This window comes from Zosterops lateralis (assembly GCF_965231275.1).
Source record: "Zosterops lateralis genome assembly, contig: HAP1_HAP1_SCAFFOLD_55, whole genome shotgun sequence".
Taxonomy (NCBI): domain Eukaryota; kingdom Metazoa; phylum Chordata; class Aves; order Passeriformes; family Zosteropidae; genus Zosterops; species Zosterops lateralis.
This window is the reverse complement of record NW_028154611.1, coordinates 532,141-555,319: the sequence shown is the minus strand read 5'-3', so window position 1 is coordinate 555,319 and position 23,179 is coordinate 532,141. Positions and strand designations below refer to the sequence as shown.

Sequence of the window (23,179 nt, the reverse complement as noted above, 5' to 3'; positions counted from 1 at the left end):
CCAGTCCTCCAGCTCTGTTGAATTGCATGCAGCAGAGCTGATAAAGCCCTCCTCCTCCACGGCGACCAAACCCCTCGGGCAAATATCAATAAGAGCTGATTAATAAAGGCGTTTATGGAGATTAGTATTTTCTCCGCCCATTTTTATTCATAACAACTGGGGGCTCGTCCGGGATTGGCCACGCCCAGAAGAGGACCGAGACGGGAAGGCGCCGCCCACCTTGGACCTCCTGGACAGCTGCTGCTCAGGGCCGCCCGTCGGGGAATCGGGACCCAGGCAGGAGGGCTGAAAGCTGCAAAGCCTGGCGGCGATAGCAAAGATGTGTCCGTGCAAAGGGCACTGAACGAGGAGACGCTGGTGTCGGCGGCTCAGAAAGGTAAGGCGCAGGATGCTGTACGCTGCTCAGCTAAAGTTTTGTAGTTCCAAACATCAAGTATCTAGGAAAAAAAAAAAAATAAATCTCAGCACACCGAGCCGGTTTCTTTTCGCATCATATTGTTTGGAGCAGCTATTACATTTCTATGTATGCGTTGCACAATCAGAACAAATTATGTGATTTCTTCTAAATAATCTGTGGATTTAAGTAATTATCAGGCACAAGGTGTAGCAGACTCTCATTTTCCTTTTCAGAAGGAAAACCTATCACATGCAGCCTGACTGTAGGGCTGTTGGGATAAATTCACCTCCAACCAAATCGTCACTACACGTGATGGATTGCCTTCACTCATTCACTTCAGTGAAAAGTGATTACTGCATAATTAGCCTCAGAAAGTTTAAGTACTTTGAAATGATTTACAAAAAATGCCTTCAACTAATTAGAAGACTGCAGGAGAAATAGTTACTAACGTTTCCTCCTTAACTTGTACTCCACTAAAATGCACACTGCCACTAAAAGATAGTAGTCTCTTTCCAAATACTCAAATATTTTGAAAGAGAGACTCTCATATGACTTACTTTGAAGTATATACTGACACTTGTACTTTAGATCAAAATTGAAAGATAAAAACTAATCAAACAGCAGTTAGTTTTGTTAATAAATAAAATATTGTTTTGGGGCTAATATTGCCCCTTTTACTGTTCTATTGATTGCTAATTCATAAAACCGGTTATTTTCAGTGTGTGTGACTTTTAAGCTTTCACTTTTTTATTTTTACTTCTTTTCTTTGCATAAGGATTGCAGTGATTGTGCGTTTAGGTGGTAGTGTGAATACTGCAGTGCTAAATGCCTCATTAGTTCCTAAAAAATCTAGCTCTCATGTACCCAAGAAGTAGCAGTCATTGCTACTTTGGATCTTGCAAACATCTGGCAAACCGAAAGTAATAAGGCTTAACACTGACATGTAAGCATGACCTGTACAATGTAAGAGATGTTCCTTGGCCTGTTTTACAGCAATGTGGCATTATGGAAACTGTTACTGGAATTTTTTCTTCTGGTAAAACGTTGTTTGAACTACAGATTAACAGAAGAGCATTTATGTAAGAAAGGCATACAAGTGTTATCCAAGGCTGCAACTTATGTGTTATTATCTTTTTTATTTCAGTGAAAGAAGCTGGAAGAGACTTTACCTATTTTATTGTGGTGCTTGTTGGAATTGGTGTTACAGGTTATTTTTTTTAAATTACATTCTTTATCAGAAGACACTTCTCGTTAATTCCATCTGGTTTCATAAGTTTTCATTTCATCTGCTGTTGTCTCTGTTACAGGTGGCTTGTTCTATGTGATTTTTAAAGAGCTATTCTCTTCTTCTAGTCCAAATAAGATCTATGGAGATGCCTTGGAGAAATGCAGATCTCACCCCGAGGTTGGTTTTTGAACTTCAGTCATCAGTTTGTGTTTCTCAGTAGTTACTGCCTTTCTTCAAGTCAAAACTTCACACTAGGAATCTCACAAGCTACTTGAAGACCCGTGTGGTGCTTTAGCAGTTCTGCCAGTGCTTTTAGCTGGGATTGGCTGGGTCAGCTCCAGAGCAGAGCCTTCATCAGGACAGGTCAGTGCAAGCATTGAACTAGCCTGCTAGAAGCCAAGTGAGTGTGCCACAGCATAAAAACTGATGGAAATACAGTCTGTCTTTCAGAGCCTGGGCTTGTGTCACCATACAGAAACTCTTAGGGACTTACCTAAGTGCCTGCTAAATATAGAACTTGAATTCTCCATGTCAGAGAGGCAACTAGTCCCACTAAGTTGTGTAGATCTAACCTGCTGCCTTTTCTCAACACTCTTACTCTATTGTGACACTTCCCTATGGTTCTGTCATTCTGTGAAGCACTGCACTGATACCCAGGAATTGAAATTCTTCATTTGAAGCACAGTTAGCATTCCTTTGGCTAACAGGAAAACAGGCAGAGAACAGTCATGGGATCACACAGTCATCATAGCTAGGTGTAAACAAAAAAATCAGTGTGAAACTAGATTTTAAAAAACACTACTTCAGACAAAACATCCTTCAGAAAAGATTGTAGCAGATGCCTTTGAAGGTAACCTAGAAATGAAGTGACAAGTCGTTGCTCTAGTAACAATAAAAAGACTGCTTTGGAACAAGTTTGTAGAATTAATACTTCTTTCCAGTACTTGCACAGTAAAACTTCTCTTCTTCTAACCAAATTTAAAGTAAGTTTAAGACTATGTTGATCTACTCTGATTTTATAGATCTGAAAAAAAAAAATTACTGAATTTCTTATTCAGTCGTGGTTTTTAGATAATAGGAAGGGGAATGCATTTGCATTTTAAACTTTGAAACATTCTCTTGGAGGAGACATAGGCAAATATTTTGTGCTTTTTTTTTTTTTCTTTTTACACAAAATGTCAATTTCCACATCTTCATCTCAGAGAACAGTACAAATAGAAGATATCAATAGGATTTATTTTAGGCATTTAATACAGAACTGTAAAAAAAAGACTGGAATACAGAGGCATTTTTCTTAAATTCTTTTTTTTTCATAAACACTCCTATTCTTGACATGTTAGATTCTCCAGGGGCATTTTGTTAAAAGAGGGTGTATTCACAGCAGAGGCGTGAGCTGATACTGGAATACCTGTTTGTATGTTATCCCTTCTGACAGCTCAAACCTCTTTTCCCTTGTAGGTAATTGGTGTTTTTGGTGAATCTATCAAAGGTTACGGAGAGGCAACAAGAAGAGGAAGACTACAGCATGTCAGATACCCCTTGGTGTTTGCCCCATAAAGACATCAGTTTCTGCACAGCAAAGATATTTTTGGATCACAAGTTAGTTCTAGAGTGATGAACTGTACGTAACATATCCTGTCACTTTTGATCAAACATAGAAGTTTTTTTGCAGTGCCTCTTGTGTGCCATATATCACTAAGTACAGTGTACATATAATATAAAATGCCAATTCTGAATGCCTCAGAACAAGCAATGGTCATCATGGTAAACATAGAGCTCTCCAGAAAATGGGATGAGCCTGAAAACAGTAGTGCAGAGGCCTAGGCTTGCATGAGGAGAGCAGTAATCTGACAGAAGTTTACAGTCTGAAACTATACTGAGCTGATACACAGGATGCTTTTTGGTACTTGAAGCAGCATCTCTACTGCATATTTAACAGAACGTCTATCACCTTAACCTCTCATGAGTGTGTCTTTTTATTACTTTCCTTTTAAAAGAAACAAGAAAACTATTTCTTACAAAACGTAAGTCCTCCCTGCTTTGCCTTTATTGGGTTATTTGGCAGGAATATATTCAGTGAGGTTTCATATAGGATGAGACACATAAGCCCAGACAGAGGTTGAACCATGAAATTGAGATTCCTTGTTAGGTCTGAGGAAAGTGGCTTTTAATCATTGAAGCTCTATCTCTTCACCAGACTCAGTGAAAAAATGTTTAAAGTAAAGCTGCTAAATGAAATCAACGTGCACAAACATCTTGAGCACCTGTCTGTAAATAAGTAAATGTACTATGAATCAGCTTTCCTAGTATTTAATTTCCATTATTTTGAATGACTAGTATCTTAAATAAATTTTTGAGATGAGAACTGTGTAAGATTGTAGAGTTTGCATCTGCAGTATAAGAATGACCTTAAATGTCTCAAAAATCTACAGGTTTTTTTTGTGTATGAATACCCTGAATGTAAATTTACTGCAGTAAGGCTCTTCTTTCATATTTGTTCTCTCTACCATCATGTCACTTTAAACTATATTGGAAGTTTATTTCACAGTGTGTACCTGGGCATGACTGATGGACATAAGAGATTGGTGCTAAGCAGCAGTTAATATTTTCAGTAGGAAACATAAACCAGAACTCTAATGGGGTCATTAGTTTCCCAAAGTGGTCACTTTGAAAGTGATGTGCTATTTATTTAATACTTGAGCGCAACCCAACTCCAGTCTGAATACCAGCATTTAGGTTGGAGATCTCATATCAGTGCCAAAGTTACACAATTTCAGCAGAACAAAATTATTGCCAAAGTAACTTTGCACATAGTAAACTGTTTGTTTTGATGTGGTTTAACCAACCTAATAATTAATTTGAAAAAATATGCTGTGTGTGTTTCGGTTTGATAACTTAGTTTAGGTGCCTAAAATAACTCTGGAATTCTTGGTGATGTGGGGTCCCTTTCTAGATGTCAGGCTTCAAATCTGGGGTTTTTTAGAATTAATACAAGGCATTTCCATAGTCTTCAGCACTGGATTGCTTTTCAGTTTTGAGGGGAGGACTGGGGTGAGGACATTTAAGCATTTCATCTCTTAATCCTCAGCAGCTAATTAGCTCTTCTAACTCCACTAGTCCTTAGGCACTGACAGTAAAGCTTGAGAGGAGCAGTAGAGAAGGAACCCAAGGTAGAGTAAGGACACCACTGGAATACACTTTCTTACAAAATAAGTAAGCAACTCCTCTAAGTAAGTTTAAATTTGAAGTCTTAACTAGCATATAATCTGTATTCTTGCTGGGTGGTTGGGTTTTTGTTTTCTGTTGCTGTTTTTAGTCACATTGAATACGTAAAGGACGGACTGAAACATATGCGTTTGAAGTTCTATATTGAGGGCATTGAATCAGGGAAACAGGGAACGGTCCATGTGGAAGTCAAAGAGGTATGTACAATTGCTTGATACACCTGACAACCTGACAAGTCATGAATTTAAACTACCAAAGAGAAAAAAACACTCTGAATTTTTTTCTTTGCAGAATCTTGAAACAGGAAAATTCAAGGTTCACTATATTATTGTGGACGTTGAGACCTATCCAAGAAGAACCATTGTTATAGAAGACAACAGATAGCCAACGATCAAAGCTGCTGCCTTATCTCACATTGGATAATGATGTTGTAGCCAGGCTACACATGAATTGTGTGGTGTTGCCAATTGTGTCTCACAGCTTCAGGGCTGTGTTATGGGAAGTAGCCTCTCAGGACCTCCACTAACAGATAAGGGATTTAAAGTGAAACCAATGAAATATAGCAGAACTATCATGGAAGATATTCTTGACATAGGAAAATAATGCCTCCTAATGAACAGTCTAATGATCGATAATACTTCTGCACACCCAAAACCTGAGTTTTTCAAGGATTTAGGTTTGGATGGGGAGTTTTTTGTCTTCCTTGGCTTGGATTTCCCACTACCACTGCAATAAAGAAAGAGGTAGTTTAACTGTAGACAGAACTCTACTGTTTTCATTTTGGATACCTTTGTAGTAAAAAGGTAAAGTAAGAATGTTAGTGATGCAAAAGAGATCTAGGCATGTAAGGGTAGGAATGGTGGAGGCACACACACCCATGGCAAACAACTGAAGATAAACACTTTAATATTGGTGTCTTCTAAATAAATTACCAGCAAGCAGAACATCACTACCATCTGCTCTTTCCGGTGTTTGCCATGCTGCTCTGCATGGTTGTAGCAAGGTGGGGGTTGGCCTTTTCTCCCAGGCAACTAGTGACAGGACAAGAGGACATGGCCTCAACCTCTGTCAGGGGAGATTTGGGTTGGACATCACCTTCAAAATGTTTTGAAAACCACAATATTTAATTTAAACTTCTCTTTGCCACCTTGTCTGTATCTACATCTGATAAACACCTGTGGTGTTTATCATGGCATCTTTGATCCGTAAAATGTTCCACATTATTTTCTTTTACTGCCTGCATCACCTTGCTAGCTGAGATTTACCAGGATGCTTCTTTATATTTCATGAATGAGGGACACAGCTGTGAAGGACATAATTTCTCCTGTGTTGTGAAAAAGCTGAGAATATTCTTGATAAAATTAAGACAGAAAAAGTAGCAGAAGAAATCCACCTTTATCTGACCTTAATGTTCTTAATTTGAATGAATTACAAATACAAGGCTCAAATGCTTTCCAATCTCATTGCAGGAAGCTTTTTGTAATCTTTTTTCTAGGAACATCTCATCAGTGAAGAAAAAAAAAAAACACTTCATAGCTTTGTTTGTCAACTTTCTACTAGCTGGATACCTATCACCAGCAAGATTATTTAAGCCTCTTGAAACTTCAGGAGTGTTAAAGCTTTTTAGAAATATAGATTGTCTGCAGAAATAAAAGTCAAACATTTTTTGCTAACAGAAGTCTTATGTGAACTGATTACTTCTTTCCATATTTCTCCTGAGGCTGAAGTTCTCTTTGTGGACTTGGCTGGCACCCATGCTTACAAAGCTTTCTTAAATTCTGTTTCATACAAATGCATCTATGGAGACACTGTAATCAAAATTAGGTGAAGATTAGTTGAACAAGACATTTGGAATACTGAACATTGATCTCTTGTGCAGTATCATCTTTCCTGGTGGTAGTTTGCACTGGAGGGGAATAGCTGTGTTCACTGAGTTTAAACAATGTTTTAGAACACCGCTTTGGTAATTCCAAAGAGTGTTAGCCTCAGTTTTCCATATGGAGCTGCCCCTGCCTCACTGGATCATTGTACTACCAGAAAGTCGTGCAGAGATCCTTCTCCATGGCAGAGCTCAGTGTTCCATCCTCTCACTGGAGGCTGTTAGGCTGGGGAGACAGCAAAATAACTGAAAGATTCACCTTCAGTTGTCGGTAAACACAAGCAGTAACCATTTCACTATTTCCTTTTTAAAGCTCTCACTTCTTTTTCCCTTGGGAAAACAAAATTACAGCATCTGCCAGTTACTTTCTGAAGTAAATGTGTCATGTTATTGTTACTCAAGTATTGGGGGAAAAAATCACTGCTAGCAAGTCAGAGCCAAAGAAATTAAGTTTTCATAGAAATTAAACACATTTTTCAGAGTTCAGTTTTGATTGTTGCAGAATAAATAAAAGTAGTATTCTTAAAACCCCTCCTTTAGGAATCGGAAATATGTTACTCACCAGTGAAAGGTTGTTTTTCCAGAAACACTGTGTGGCAGACTATTCAAAATGTGTTTTAAGTAGGTGTACAACTTGGTCTTAAGTTTCCCATCTCTACATTCATTTTTGTGGATGCCAAACCCTATGTATGCTTCATAGGCAGCCAATATCCTTAGAGGTGGTTTATGGGAATAATGTTACTGTGTCATCTCTATGACCTGTGTTTGATTCTAGATCCTGTGTATACTTGCTGTATAGCAACAAAAAGAAAATCCCTCTAGGAAATGAACTGAGTGGAAACTTTAAAATATATATATTAAAAAAAATCCAAACAGCAACAACAGCAGCAAACAATAAATAAATAAATAAATAAATAAGAAAATTAAATAAATAAATGAATTTAAAAAACCAATAACAAAAAAAACCACTCAATAAGCTTTGATAAACAGAAGCTCTTGTAAAAAAAGATGAATGTAGATTGGGAAGCAAAGGTGTTGTTGTGCATGACTGAGTTTAAAAATAACCTTGTTACCTAAATATTTCTTGCACAGAATTCAAGTTTCAGCAACTGATTTAGGCAATGGAGTCATGATCTTAGAAATGGTTGTGAATAAATGCATATCTGATACAAGAAACTTCAACAAACTCATTTAACAAGCGAAGAAACAAACAAGACAGGAATGTGAGTAAGACAATTACTGTATCACGTGCCAGATGCAGAGATAAAAAGCCAAAGAAAATGTGCTGGGAGTTTGCTTTCAGCTTTCACTTTGCTCTCAGTCTCATTCACTATCACAACAGATGCTATCCACCCTAATACTTACAGGATTATTCCACTGTGTATATTGTCAGCAACCAAACATTGCAGATTATGCCCAAAAATCATCAAGGACACATTTTGAACCCAAGCCCACTTTTATGATTCACTCCAGCTTGTAAACTGACAGAAGTCAAGCTTAAAGGTGACAGGGCTCACAACTGGTCTCTGCATATGGGGTTGTGAAGTCTGTCTGAAGATCTGGGGTACAGTTGGCACTGGAAAAACAGAAGTTTGAAAGCAAAGCCAAAAAATTTGAAAGCAAAAAGATCTTCACCCTCTTTTTTTGAGAGGGGGGAAAAAAGGCCCTAGAGAGTCCCTAGAGAGATGTTCACTTGCTCCAAATAGGAAATAATAGAACTCCAGTAGAAATTTTCCTTAGGCATCTGGGAATGTATGTTGTTATGGTATACAGTGATTCCAAACAGTACAATAAATAATTGAACAGCAGAAGTATTTGATAGTTTTTCTTAGTAAATTCTCAGGGTTTTTTATTGTGTATGTGTTCTGTAAAATAATGTATAGGAATTCTAGAAAAATGTGAATTAATACCATCCTGTATTCAAATTCAGTCTATTTATATTTTTTAATGATATATACTTAAAAGTTGAAAATGTAGCGAAAATGTTTTGCAATTTAAAGGAAACAAAGGAAACAAAAAAGCTTTTTGGAATTTTGTTCTTCTTGGGAGAAATATGCTGTATTTGATTCCCTTCCTCTATATAGGTTATTGTAGAACATTTGTAACTCAGCTAATCAAAAATATTTATCACAAATACCCATTTCAGTAAAAGAGATCAGTGTGGAAAGCCTCTGTTTGCCTCTCAGGGTTCAGTATCAAACTACTGCATTTCGTTTTAATATCCATGTAAAAAAATTCTGTCAGTTCTGGAAAAAGCGTAGTATGGGAGGGATGCCCTCACCTGCTCCAGCCCGCAGCCACCCTGCAGCAGATCAACCTTGGCCAGCACCCAGAGCTGCTCCCCCCACAGCAGGATGGGGGTGGAAATGGGGACCAGCAGAAATGAGAAATCTTGGGGGTTGTGAGCAAGACAGGGACATCACTTGCCAGTTAAGTGTTGCAGGTGAACTAAACTTCAAAATGAGCTCAATTTATTGCCTTTTGCTGGCCAGAGCAGCAGCGTGGGCAGTGTGCCGCAGTGGTGAGCACTTAGCAGGGCTGGCAGCAGTGGTGTCTCGACTTCCAGATCACGTACAGGCGTCTGCCTCCACATCTTAAAACCTTCCCGTACTGTGCTGGGAAACCTTTTCAGGATAATCGTGTTTATCCAACCTCTATTTAATTACAATTCCCCTTTATCAGAATCACAATTATCTTCTCTAGCACGAGTTGCTGTCTTGTATTACTCCCCACAATTAACTCTATTAACCTTTTATCCAAGCACATTTTTACCCTTTATGGGAACTGGGTTGTTTTTCAATTTCAATCCTAATTCTTCTTTTTTTCCATTAAAAACATAACAATCTCAGCCATAACAACATTTTATTACAGTTATACACGTACTAAATCATGGCTATATTCCCTGAGATGTGATTTGCTTCATTAGTGCTACAACCTCTGTAGAGGAGCTGGAAGTGAATTGCTATCTTGTATGCTGTCTGGGACCATGCATTTTCCTGTGTTTTAATAAAACAGAGACAAATCCCAGTGTCGGAGTGCAGATTTGCAAAATGCCACCAGTTGCTTTTTGGTGTGATACCTGGTGAGGTACAGATGCCCTTGTCTCCTCTGTGTGGCTGCAAAGAACCACATTCAGGGGTCTGACACTGGAGTTAGGATAATAGTGTTGGGGAGAAATAACTGAGACATCTCAAGATTTAAAACAGCAGCTTTCTATCAACTGCCTTGAGCATAAAAGCCTCATAATCTACAACTATTTTTCCCTGAAAACATCTATGCAAAGTGTCCTGCTGTGCTAACTTTTTTGTATTTTTCACACTTATTTTCCTTGAATTTCTCTTTTAACACCTTTTTTTGTGGGGACTCCTTCCAGCATCTGCATGTATTTCTCTTTTCCTTCAAATTACTGTGTTTAACTTGTGTGTCTGCATGTCTCTCCTTTACCTATATTTAATTTAGCAGAATAAAAGCTAATCTCCCTCAACTTCTCATCGTAAGATATTTTCTAGACCCTTTGTCAGCTTCATTGCCCTTATACATATATAGACCCATGCATAAAAACATTATAAATATATAATGTAGAGCATATATGTTGCATAATATATATTACACAGATTTAAAAAAATACATATCTCCATATATGTATATATTTATGTTCCTGACTTCATCTCGAAAGCTTTTCAGGTAACATCAAAATAAACCAGCTTCTAGGGCCATTCCAAAACAGACGCTTCCCATTACTGACCAAGTCATGTTGCAGAGCTGGTCTCCAGAGATGGTCCTGAGAGCACTGTGATCCTCATAGGAATGGAACAAACAACTCTTGAATTCTGGGTGGTGGGTCCGATTGACACCTTCATTTTTAGCTGATATCCCGCACCCCATCCGAGCGTTGGATGACTGACAGCTACAAAAGCTCCAGGTATCTCTCAGTGGCAAATACTTCAAGGTGAGTTATGAAGAAATTAGATAAGCAAAAGGATGTGAGTTGTGCTAAGATTAGAGCCAGTCAATTCTAATCTCTTCTGTACTGAGTGAATCATGATGGCAATTCCTTCTTGATAAGCCATCCTGCATTATAATGGTAAAGGCCAGTAAAGTTGTCCTGCCTTGCTGGTAGTTGTCAGCTTGTCAGCCTTTGGGATGGGATTAGAAGTGGAAGTATGTGAACATGGCTTTTGTGCTTTTGTAAAAACATGCATTTTTCGTGTGGGAAGTATCCTAAAGCAACCATCAATGTCACAGTCAGCCCCATTTATCCACAGGCTATAGCTGTCATGCTGTACTGCTCCCACAAGGGATGTGACATAGGGACTTCCTTTTCCCAGAGGACAAGCTCTGTGCGTCCTAAACAGTGTTCCTGCATAATGCCTCTAAAATAACTGTACACCTCAACATAAATACCAATGCATACACAAAATCAAGGGAAAACTAATGCTTTAAAAAAATGAAACATGAAGAAAACAATATGGATTCCATGGACTGAAATCAATGTTTTTACATTTAGCACATTTCTGTGAACATTACCAGGTAATGCTGTAATCAGTGAGCAATCTTGCTCTGTGAGAGGATTAAATACTCTGCTATGTGCCCATTTGGATGTGGTTACATTGCTGTCCCTTGTCACAGAGTTCAGGAGCAACCAGCACATACATATCCATGTTGAGGTGATTGTGATGGTTTTTATAAAGGGTTTTGCTGCTGTGCCAGCTGGTGTCCTGCTCATGGGAGTCTCCAGCTTTCAAATGGCAGACATCTGATGCTTTCTAAAAGTACATTCTCCTCACCCTTGGAGCCCCAGGAATGGTTCTTGTCTAATTCTTCTCTAATTCATCTCTTCTTAAGGAATAAGAAGCCGTTTGCTGGTTGGCCTCTTATTAAGCGACCAACTGCAGGCAGGTCTTTCAGACCTCTGCATACCACACATGTCCCTCAGGCCATGCTTTCTGAAGCAATTCCATGCAGATGTCACTGGATTTTAAAGACCAGAAATAACATGGGTATTTTTGGAACAGCCTGTACATTACCACTGCTTCATACAGGGTTATGTGCAAATCACACTTTCACACTGAAATAATTTCCTTAGTAGAAATAAGGACATATTAGTAATGATACAGATTTATTTTTTTTTCATCACACAGATAGGTAGTGAGCACAGATGGCACTCAGAAAATACTGATTGTATGATAAATTCTATCACCCTTCTCTTCTGTGGACCAGGAGTGAGTATTGTTGTCTTTTTCTCTGCTATAATAATCACTTCTTGCAAATGTTGTGAGAATCAGGTAAGGAACTGAAGCTGCAGACAGCCTGGTCAGGTAAGCAGGAGAAAACAATGAGTCTGAGGACCCCAGAAGGATCAATTTTCAGAAACCCTTGATTTCTAAACACATTTCAAGTCAGTACCTGAAACTATTTTTCCAGGAAGAAGATTTCATCACTTCTGTCTATCAAAATGATGAGTAAAGAAATTGTTTGATAACGTGTCACAACATTAGGGAAACAAACACTATTGACCTTTATCTCAAGCCATTCCTCCAAAAAATCCATTGTTATGTAGGAAGTTTCATAGTAAACTGAGAATATTAGCACTGATGATGAAGGGTGGAAGTGTCCAGTAGCCCAAGCCTGGTATTCCTGGACATCCCACATGCCTGCACTGCAATTAATCTCTGGTTTTAGTGAAAACATCTTCAGACTTGAAAAAGAATGTGACCAGAAGCAGAAGCTCAGTTTTAAACTCAGGTTAAAAACAGCAAACAGAAGAATTTTATGCATAGCAGAACAAAACTCATCACTTGAGGACAGAATGAAATTCTTTATGCATATGAAGAATAAAATATATTTTATCCTGAGCTGGATGCAGCTTGCTTATGATGCAAACAGCAGGCACAGTCCTATGTGCACATACATCACTCTACATTATAAACAGCCTAGAAGCCACAAAGTTGAAAGCAGATCTTGATTCTCACATAATAAAAGTAAGAGATGCTGCAGGAAGGATTGAGCTTTCCTGACACTGGACTGGGAACTTATCAGGAGATAATAAATAATAGTATCCTAAGCTTATTCACCTTCTCCTTTTTTTTTTTTTTTTTTTTTTTTTACTTCCTACAGCATTCCTTCTGCAATCTTTCTGGATTTCTGGATTTTAAGAAACGGCAACAACCATCACTAAGTCCTTTAGCTGCAGGGTATGCAGCTCCCTCAGCTTTTTCCATAATTTGTAGTTTAGCACCACCTTCCTAGACACCAAAGAATTGCAGCTTTGCACTGCCAGAACATTTGGCTTGAAAGCCTTAGAACAAAAAGGAAAGTGCAAAGAAAGGTAGTTTGTAGTAAAGCATTTCTCACACCCAGCAAGTGTTTTCCATACAGGGAAAGTTTAAGGCTCACCCCTTAAGGTAAAGAGCCCAGATTGTTCCCTACCCTTCTGACAAGGGTTGGCTGAGGGCCAAGAAAGAAGCATCTATTGGATCTTGTCACTGTTCTTCAAACCCTCTATCCCTCTCTATTGGCTCTAAGCCAGGTTATCCCTCCTAAAATATTAAGAATTTAAGAAAGAGCACAAAAGGGAACTCTAGGCTTTTCAAGGTGTGTTAGCAGGGTGTCTGAGGTTTCTCAGGTGCCTATGCACAACTTATTATTTGTTTTCTGCAAAGTTTGTTATTTTGTTATTTTTTCTTTATTAAACCTTTTGGTTTACAAAACACCTTCGAGAAGCAGTCTCACTGAAATTAATTACAGGCACTTTTCTGCCAGGCTGGACCCTCAGAGTGTGAGGCAAACCCACAGTGGTTATTTCCATATCTGTTTTAATTATTAGACCTTTTTAACAAGATAGCATCCTCTGTCCTCATCAACTTTTGCAGTTCATCAGTTTTCAGAAACCATACCACAGACCAGTGCTCCCTGTAGCACTTCATTTATGGCCCTATAGCTGCGGCTCTATGCTGTCATAATTTCAGGGCCCATTGCTTTTGTTTCCAAGTAATGAAAACTGAAGTTTCTAATGTAAACTGTATTTTATGCTGAATATAGTGTGTTTTAATGTTTAAAAATGAGCTTGTGAATGCTTGATGTGAACATGGTATTTTCACTCAACATTCACAGACAACAAATTTCAACTTCTTTTCTGCAGTTCATGATAAATAGCTGTTAAGGAGAGAGTTTTGATGTCTCTTTGAAAAACAGGATTGACAATGGTAGTCTGTAGCCTCATAGTACAAAATATAAATATTTTCTTCCATAATCCGAGGAGTTGGTAAGAAAAATGGTAAAGGTGACAGACACATGGGTAACTGACCTGCTGTGGTGTCAAAGACAAACCCATACCTCAAAGAACATTCATGCAAAGCATGCAGATTTTTTTAAAAATTCATTATTCAATTTTCCCTTTCTGTGTGTTTCCCCAGCATGTCCTCACTTGCATGGGGTATGACCAGGATCAGCTACCCAAGAATAAGCTTAATCACAAAATTACCTTACAGTCACCCCCTGCAAAACCTCCTTCTACACTGAGCTCCTTATCTTGTGACCCAGAAGCTGCAAATACCCACCATGACATGACCTGTTTTGCAAAATTCTCACATATTGATCCCTGAAAACAAGCTAGAGGTCTGTGTGCTTGGTAATTGGCTTGGTGCTTCCCATCAGCACTGTATGAGGAAGTCCCAGAAGGTGCTCCCTAGTACGTTGTCACAAAATTCTGGGTGGCACATCACCATCCTCTCTCAGTTTGGGTGATTCAGGTGATTAAATGATTAAAAGTCCTTGGCCCTCTAAAAGCCCCGAGTCGCGTCACAAGGAAAAAAGCGGAGTCTTCAAGGTCTCGTTTTCAGGTTTCTCGTGTTGTTTATTATTTGATATCTCAAAATTTTTCTCCACACCAGCCAAGATCTGAACAGTGACTGGGACACCAGGCGACTGACTGCTGATGGAGTGTCGCTTTGCTTTTATACAGATAACTACATGTTGGTTATTTACAATTTCATACCAATGCCTAGTGCCTATACTAGAAGGGTCATTTCTACTTTGACCCAATCGTCTCAGACTACTTTTTGTCATCATCACCTCAGAAGATGGAGGAAGAGGAAGAAGGAGAGGAACTCAAGGAACCACCCTAATTCCTCCATTTTGTCCCTCCACTTACCTCTATTCTAAGAACCCCAAAACTACTAAATTTTTCATCTTGTGATGTGCTAAATTATTGTTTTCACACTTTTGTGGTTTGTAATTCCTCTCTCAGTGTTGGAAGCCTCTCCCATGGACTAAAATCAAAGCCAGTGTCTTCCTGGGCTCTGTGCCAAGGTCTCCAACCCCTGTGGACTGGCTCCACACCCTCCTGTCCAGGGTTCAAGCTCCTTTCCTCGGATCCCAGGTCATCCAAGGGGATGCCCTGGACTCCAGCAATCCTCCCTATGATTCTCTGGACAGTCCAGTGGCTAAGCCGCTCACTGCCATGTTGGACACTGAAGCTCCATCCCCTCTTAAGCCTTTGCTTCCCTCTACTTTATTCACCAACTAGAAAACACTTCTGTTGTTGGGGAGACCTTTTTGGCATTTTGTTCCTTCATTTCTTTGCCTGTGAAATTACTCAAGTGTATATATACACGAGTATATATACACTGTGAATATAAAACAACACCTCATTTTTGTGTCTTTGAGGGAAGAAAAAACCCCATGATATTACATATTAAGCAACATTTTCCCTGCTAGGTATCCAGCCTTATATCACACTTTCCCAAAATCAGTACCTCAGTGGCAAATTATTGCAGTTTTAATTAAGTCAGTGAGTTGAGAAATGGGCACTCATTTAACATCTGCTGACTGTGGGCAAAAACACACAGAGAAAAATAAATGATAAGAAAGGAGCTGTAGGTGTCAGTCTTTAAAATCTTCCCTGAGTTCCACATGTGAATCAGGTAAGGTTGCTTCAAGCAACCTCAAGAAAATGCATGTGAATGAGTCTTTTAAGGTGTATTAGTTTAATTTCTTTACACTTTTATCTGGATATGCTCATTCAGAATTTAAAAAAAAATCCTAAAGTGGCCCTAATTTAATTTATTTAATTTCCAAGGAGAACTAAAGCAGATTGTATTAAGGAAACTGAAATTCTGGGTAGGAGCGTCTGTGTTATGTTTTTAAATGAGGTTTAATTCTTGACTTTTCAATTCACATCTTTAATTTCCTGGGGCTGCATTTCCAGTGCAGCCCTGAGAAGCCAAATAACAAATACATTACTGGGAAGAGTGTCACGATAGTGTGCAATGCTAAACAAATATATATTAATTTTTGTCCTATTTAATGGATTCTACAAATATTTCCACATACACTGCTACTCAACAGAGGCAACTGCATGAGCACATGCAACTGTATGTTCATATGGCACGTATTTTTTATGCTTCTGTTAAAATTTGAATTTTACTATAATTGTGCCTGGAGTTTGCATAGAAAAATGTGTTATATAAGAGTATTCTTATATAACACATATATCATATATGATATAAATATCATATATGATATTTACCTTCACAGGAGCTACTCATTTTTATGCAAACTTGCCAAGTGTAAACAGATTAGCTCCTATTCAGCAGGGAAACTGGTTTTAGTTGTCTGTAATTCCCTGGCTGTCCAGACCTTCTCAGACACCAATCATTATCTCTAAAACCTCTCTGAGATTCTCCAGTATCAGATGCAGCCCAGCCACAGTGTAGGACAGGTAGTTTAGTCAGAAAAGCCGTGGGGTGGACTCAGGGCATCATGGCATTTTCCAGTCACAATATTTATATCTCCTGTTCATGAAGCTGATTTTGGTAGGCTCTGGCTTCTCTTTGTAAAACATTAGCTCTGTAAGTGAGTCAGCAGGTGTCTCAGAAGTATTAGCACTGGACAAAAAAGCCCTTTACAGCTGTGGTCCAACAAAAGTCACAAGCACAGCCAGCCAAGTAGGCAGTCGCCCTGGGCTGATAGCGCTTCTTCTTCCTCCCCATCTTCCTTCACATGTAGCATTGCTGGCAGTGCCAGAGGCCAGCAGCACCTGGGGACTCTGAGGTATTGTGAAAAAGGAGCCTGGAGAAGGATCTGTGGGTTGCCCATGAGCAGGAGTTATGGACCTCAGTCACTTTGATTTAATGCTTTTCTTCAGTATAGTCTATCTCTTCTCGTAAGTGACAGATGAGGAAGTCAAACTATTGTGAGCAGGGAGATATGTCTGGTGAAGACATTTGTTTGCCAAGCAGTTTTCCATCTTTCAGGTAAGTGAACTTCCCAATTAGCTCCTGAGCATGGTATTTGTATGAAAATCGTTCCATTAATGACACTCTCTTTGTCTCCAGCTGCTGCACTTCAAATTTGATGGCATTGTGTGTTGTTAGAAATTGGAATAGAACAAAAAGCATACAGAGAGAACAGAAGGCAAACAGAATTAGCAATTATTGTTTGATGAATACAAAGTAATAGCGCCAGCTATAAAAGCTGAAAAAGTTGTGCTTACAGTTGCTTAACAACTTGGAATTAAATTTTACACAATGAGCATCTGTTATCAGTTGATTTTCCCCCGTACTCCAAAAGCTTCAGTCAAGATAGTTGGCCCATTTTTGGGGCCAAGGCTGAGGAAAAAATATGTCACTGCTTTTCCTCTGCCTGATGTAAAGTACCAAGACCTTCTATCAGCTCCAGCAACCTCAGATTTGAAGTAGGGATTTGGACTTGCCTGCAGACAGTTTGTGCAGCAGAAATCTGCCCTTTTATTCTCATGAAAATCCAGGTAAACTTTTCCAATAAATAAAAAAGTGATGATTGCACTTGTCTGCTTTGCACAGGCCAAATGCCTTGGGGCACCCAAGCACCTCTGGGTGACCATGCCCCATGCTGCTGGGTCATATCCATGTAGATGTCCTGCTGGGCAGCAGAAGATCCCCTGGAGCTTTGTAAATAGCCTTTCTCCAGCATCTCACCCTTTCCTACAGCATTTAGAGCAAGCAACAGGGAATAGCCTTTCTGTGAACTGGAGGGCAACAAAAGTGCTGAACAGCTATAAAACAAGTGTCAGAAAACGACATCAGAAAAGAGCCAGTTGCAGTAAGATGCTGGAGACATGCTCTTTGTCTCTCCTGGTCTGTCACAACAAAATCTAAATGTGGCTTTGGGTCATTCCTTCAAGCTGTAAAAAGCATTATAGTCATCTTCTGACTTATGGTGAGTGGTGGCAGAAAGAGAGGTTGTACTGTGGCTGCTTTGGACTACACATTCATTTCAGAGTGATTCTAAGGATAGAATTAAAATGCCATAGTATTTCTACAATATCTGAATAAATCTGATTCTTGTCTTAGTGGCAGTTTTAGCTCCATGGCTTTCTGTGTCCACAGCTATTTAGACACAATATAAAATATATTGCAAGAATAGTCCATTCCCCAAAGTGGAGCTAAGCTAAGAAGTGAAGAACCCAATGGAATGCTATATCTTTTTGGATGCAGAGGGCCCCAGAGCACGCACAGTTATGGGGATGACATCTTCCAGGAATTCAAGGAGCCAGATAAGTTTAGTCAGACCTATGTACTGTGCTCTGCCCTAATATGTGTCTACTGGTGGCAGGGAGGAGTGCAACCTTTCTGCTCCTAATGCTCGCTCTCCATTTGCAAAATACACACCCTGGGGCAGCTCACTGTGTTGGAAAGCATTGCCTAGAATAGGTAGGTCTCTGGTGTTGAAAATAAAACAAAAAACAACTCTTGGAAGGCATTTGAGTGTTTATTGAGGGCGGGAGCCAGCAAAACGCCAAGCTGGCTGCAGCACTCTGCCAATGTGCTCTGCCAGTGCAGCTTCCAGCTGGGCACTGGGGCTCCCCTCTGGGCCTGGTGCTGTGGCAGGGGTCATGTGAGGGGACCGTGTACTCTTTAGAGTGGCCATCTGCTGGCACCGAGCACACGAGCAGCTGGAACAGCTGCCTGCAGAGCGAGCACATCGCACTCTGTCTGGCCCAGTGCTGGATGCAGGCAGAGCAGAGCCCGTGGAGGCAGAAGGGCACACAGGCCGAGTCCTTGACATCTTCCAGGGAGAGGGGGCATTGATGGGCTCCTCCAGGCCTGCCTGTGGCACCTGCCTCATGCTGCTGTTCTTTGCTCCTGCAGGTCTGGCTCAATGGTGCCCAATGTCATGTCCTGCCAAGAGAGACATGCAAAGTGCTGGAGCTTTTCTGGTGCTGAGAAAAGAGGAGCAGATAAAAGCCCAGAGAGCTGTGGAGGACACCCAGATGGATCTCCTCAGCAATTCCTCAGCTTTCAAGCCCCCTCAGGCAAGATGCCTGGGGCAAACTGTGGAGAGCTGTTGGGGGGACATGAGGGGAGAGCTGGAGCCTCCAAGCCCCCAGAGCACCGTGCTCTTCACCAGACACCAGCTGGATTAGCACAGGGCGTGTGCCTTCAGGAGGTGGTCAGAAAATCTGGGCAATGTTTGGCATGGCTGAAATCCCTGGTGCTCTCGTGGTATGTCTGGTCCCAGGGCAGGCAACAAGGATTCTACACAGGCCTACACAGCTGAATAGAGGAGCAAGAAGTGCTGGAAGTGGGTTTGAACCTCGGGGTCTATGTGTCATGTGGGTCCAGTGTACTAAAGATGGAGACCCAGAAAATAGGCACCCCACACTACAGTGGGGGAGCCCTGGTGAGCCAATGGAAGGAGCACCCCAACTTAGCTCTTCCAAGGGCTTCACTGGAGGTAGAAGTGCCTGACCCTTGTCCCTGAAGTAAAAAGCTCTGAGATGACAGTTGAGGTTGGAAGGGACCTCTGGAGGTCACCATGTCCAAGGTCCCCACTCAAGCTAGGTCAAGATGTACAAATACAGGTGTTAGAGGGACTTGAAAGTAAAGAATTAGAGGTTTTATCTCATTAAATTTTTATCCTATTCTGCCAGCTTCTGTCTTTTTGGTCCTCCTGGTGCCAGTCTGCAATAGAGTGATCAACAAAAAATACAATTTATTGCTTTACTGGAAACAGGTCCTGCCATATTCAGCATTTATTATCCTTCATGAGCAGCAGCAGTACGTATGATGTATGTGTTAATGAAGTCTTCATCCATTAGATGAAGATGGATGCTGAAGGCTGTGAACATTTTCAGTGTAAAATTTGAAACAGACTAACACACACCCTGAGTAACTGTTTTCCCCACTTTTCTCTGTCATCTGCTCTGACTTGCCCTGTTATTACTTCCATGCAGAACTGCTAAGTGCCAGCATTCCTTGCCTGGGTGACCAGTGGCAATACTCAGGACCTGACATGCTCACTCATATATAAAAATAAATGCTTTTTAATTATTTCAGTGATACAACTATTTGTCTTTCTGCTACTACCTGAACTTCTGTGGCCTGTGACAACTTAGTTTCAGGCTTCTGTAAATAATATTCTTGGTAGGTATTAAAATTATTAATATTTACATTATTACTTCTAAAGTTATTACCTCTGATTAGCACTTCAGAACTTACTGAAGAACTGTGAAATATAAAAACTAAGTGTTTCTATTTTCTATCTACTCTAGAAGACCAGTAATTCAGTAATATTTTTAATAAATGTAAATGGATCTCTCATTATCTGCTCTCCTGAGACTTTGAAAGTGTCAGTAGAATTCTTAGGTCCAACCTTACCTATTCCAACAATCTTTGTGTCCCTATATGTCTTTCTGTCATCCTTGGGTCCCTGATGACTCTTAGAGACGTGATGCATAAAAGAACTCTTCTTGTCTTCAGATGTTTCAATGAAAACTCCAAAAAAGAAGATTCTTCGTAAGGAATAAATGTTACATTTCAAAGGACATTTCTAGATTTAACAACCCCAGAATTTAAGACTTTGAAAAAACATTACACTTTTAGGAAAATGGAGCTTTATCAACCACAGTTTTTATGATGTGATTGTTTTGTTGTATCGCAACCAAACACTGCCTATTCACTAATCATGGATCAGGGCTCTTGAAAAACATTTCTAATCCTTTTGTTTTACTTATATATCTCTTTAGGCTTTGAATTACATGTCAATGTGCTCTGATTTTCATCACAGTCACAAAGCCTACAAACTCATAAACTGAGAATCTTGGATAAATCACTTGACTCTAGAAATTGAAGATTTATGTGGATCTGTTTTTAAAATGCAGTGTTGCAAGTAAAAGCCTATAAACTAAAGGGAAAGAGAAGTTTATAACCTATTTCTAATCAAATTGAAGGACAAGAAGACGAAGTAGGAAAACTAGATTAGGTAATTTAAGTATTTCTTTTTTCCATAAGAACTCTTGGTAGACAAGATGAGGATTATTTATAACTGAAAGTATAATTTAATTGTTTAATCTTCACTGTTGTGGTTCCACTGAGAGTTCCTAGTCACATGTGTTGGCCATGGAACATGAGTGTCTTGGAGGGCACATAGGACAATGAAAATTTGGCAAAACAAATGACAATTCCTAAAAAAGTAAAGCAAGGCTTCTTACTTCATATAGAAGTACAGAAAGCCTAAGCTCACTTCTCTGGAAATGGGAAAACCTCTTCCCTTTGGTTGTTTTTTTAGGATTTATGACATTCAGAAGAAGGCTTGAGTTTAATGACAGCAGAAGGGATCACATCAACCCTACACAGTGATGTCTGCTGCCTCAGATCTGCTGATCCTCCATTTTGAGGGGGATTGATCACCACATAAAAAACAGTCCTGTGAATTATGTCTTTGCTTCAAAAATGTTTTGTGCTTCCCACTACATTGCAGTGTTGCAGTGACAGGCATTTTACCCTGAATGAAAAATAGATGAAAGGTAGCTGGAAATGCAGTTTCTTGAGTTTTTTTCCTGAACAATATCAAAATTCTTTTCTCTATTCATAACTTAACTTGTTCAGCTGATCTTTACAAAGAGCAGGTATAGGATTTCATAGTACTTTGTGTACATCATGCATCTCTTTTTACATAGCTACAGTGACATAGTATAAAATGGGAAGATAACTTCCAAACAATGCTCACAGGTTTACAAACTTTCCCTGATAACCAGCAAATCTGGCTAGATGCTTAGTGATTTTCTTTCCAATGCCATATGTCAGCAAACTATGACTCATACCAAATTCACACAGCCCCTAAGAGGATAATATTAACTCTGGCTGAAGCCAAATAACTCAAAGTCTTTGTGTGTGACCAGGAAACAGATTCAACACAATTTTTTGTTAGATTAACATAGCAATGAAGGGGCTACAGCAGGCAGAGGAATGAGCCGTTGGGTTGGATATGCCTCATGGTTTCTCAGAACTGATGAAATGTCTTTCAGAGCCTATGGGTATTACCAAAGAATCAGCAGGACATGGCAAAAGTCCTACTGATTTGATTGAACTACTGCTGACTGGATAGATGTTCCCAGATATTTAACTGCTGACTTGCCCAGAGTTCATCCTGACAGGTCAGCCTGCAGGCACTGATCCTGAATAACACGGAGGCATTTGTGATAGCTATATCGACTACATGTTGTGTACTGCAAGCATAATAATAAAATTGTGTTACATTGCACAATAACCATAAAGAACATACGCATGAAACCATAGTAACTATTGAGAGTTAACAACTTTTAATCTTTCTCCATTTTGCTGGTACTGCAGAAGTAGCCTATTAGTTCAAAAAATGCACCTTTTTTCTAGTGTAGCTGCAAAATATTGTACTGTATCATCACAAAATTCAAAAGAAAGTGTATACTAGTTTAAATTACCGTATACTGAATATACAAGCTCTGCAATAGTTCTTAATGCAATTCTTAGCCAGCAAGGAGAAAATGTTAAGACTATTAAAGGAAATCATAGTAGCTTTTAGGTCTTGTAGACTCCCCTGCTAATTTCCTGAAATACGATCATCCATCTTTTAAATTAGTAAATACTTTCCTAAAGTATTTACTAATTGGAGTATTTTCACAAACACATTTTTTTCACCCCCAACTTTTACTACTATTGGTTTCCACAATGAAGCTATGCAGCCAGCAGCCACTTGCCTTTATCTGTGATAAAGGAGGCAGAGGGAAAAGGGAGTGTGCAGGAAAGTGAAGTGTTTGGTCTCTTGCTTCTGTTCATGCTGCCCCTGGCTCCAGGATCCTTGGAGGCTACCACTCTGGGTACAGCTCCATACTCTTGCTTCTTTGCAAGCTTTGCTCCAGCTTTGCCCAAAAGCCCGTGCTGACCCTGTGTGAGACCTGTCACTTTTGCACAGTGCAGGGAGGACAATCTACAGTCTTTCCTAAATCTGTGGGCTGGACAACCTGAATGTCTGTGACTCAAATCGCCACTGCTACAACCTGTCATAGTTTCACTGCTGACTTTTCTCTCTTGTTCATGCTACCTTTGACCTCAGTGTCTAGACTCCCATTTTCTTAACTCATATTTACAGGTAAAGCACCCACAGGAGAGCACAAGGTCAGTGCAAGAGAACTGTGTCAGAGAAACATATG

General features: G+C 39.7%; 2 long non-coding RNA genes across 2 annotated transcripts; both read left to right on the top strand.

The window, feature by feature from the left end:
• The first annotated feature begins 232 nt into the window (after window positions 1–232).
• LOC310923444 lies at window positions 233–1,823 on the top strand. Its single transcript, XR_014592592.1, has 3 exons — window positions 233–376; window positions 1,542–1,604; window positions 1,705–1,823. It is a non-coding gene; the product is annotated as an uncharacterized lncRNA (long non-coding RNA).
• Window positions 1,824–4,232: 2,409 nt separating this feature from the next.
• LOC310923443 lies at window positions 4,233–7,694 on the top strand. The gene is made up of 2 exons (XR_014592591.1): window positions 4,233–5,047; window positions 5,142–7,694. It is a non-coding gene; the product is annotated as an uncharacterized lncRNA (long non-coding RNA).
• Window positions 7,695–23,179: the final 15,485 nt, after the last annotated feature.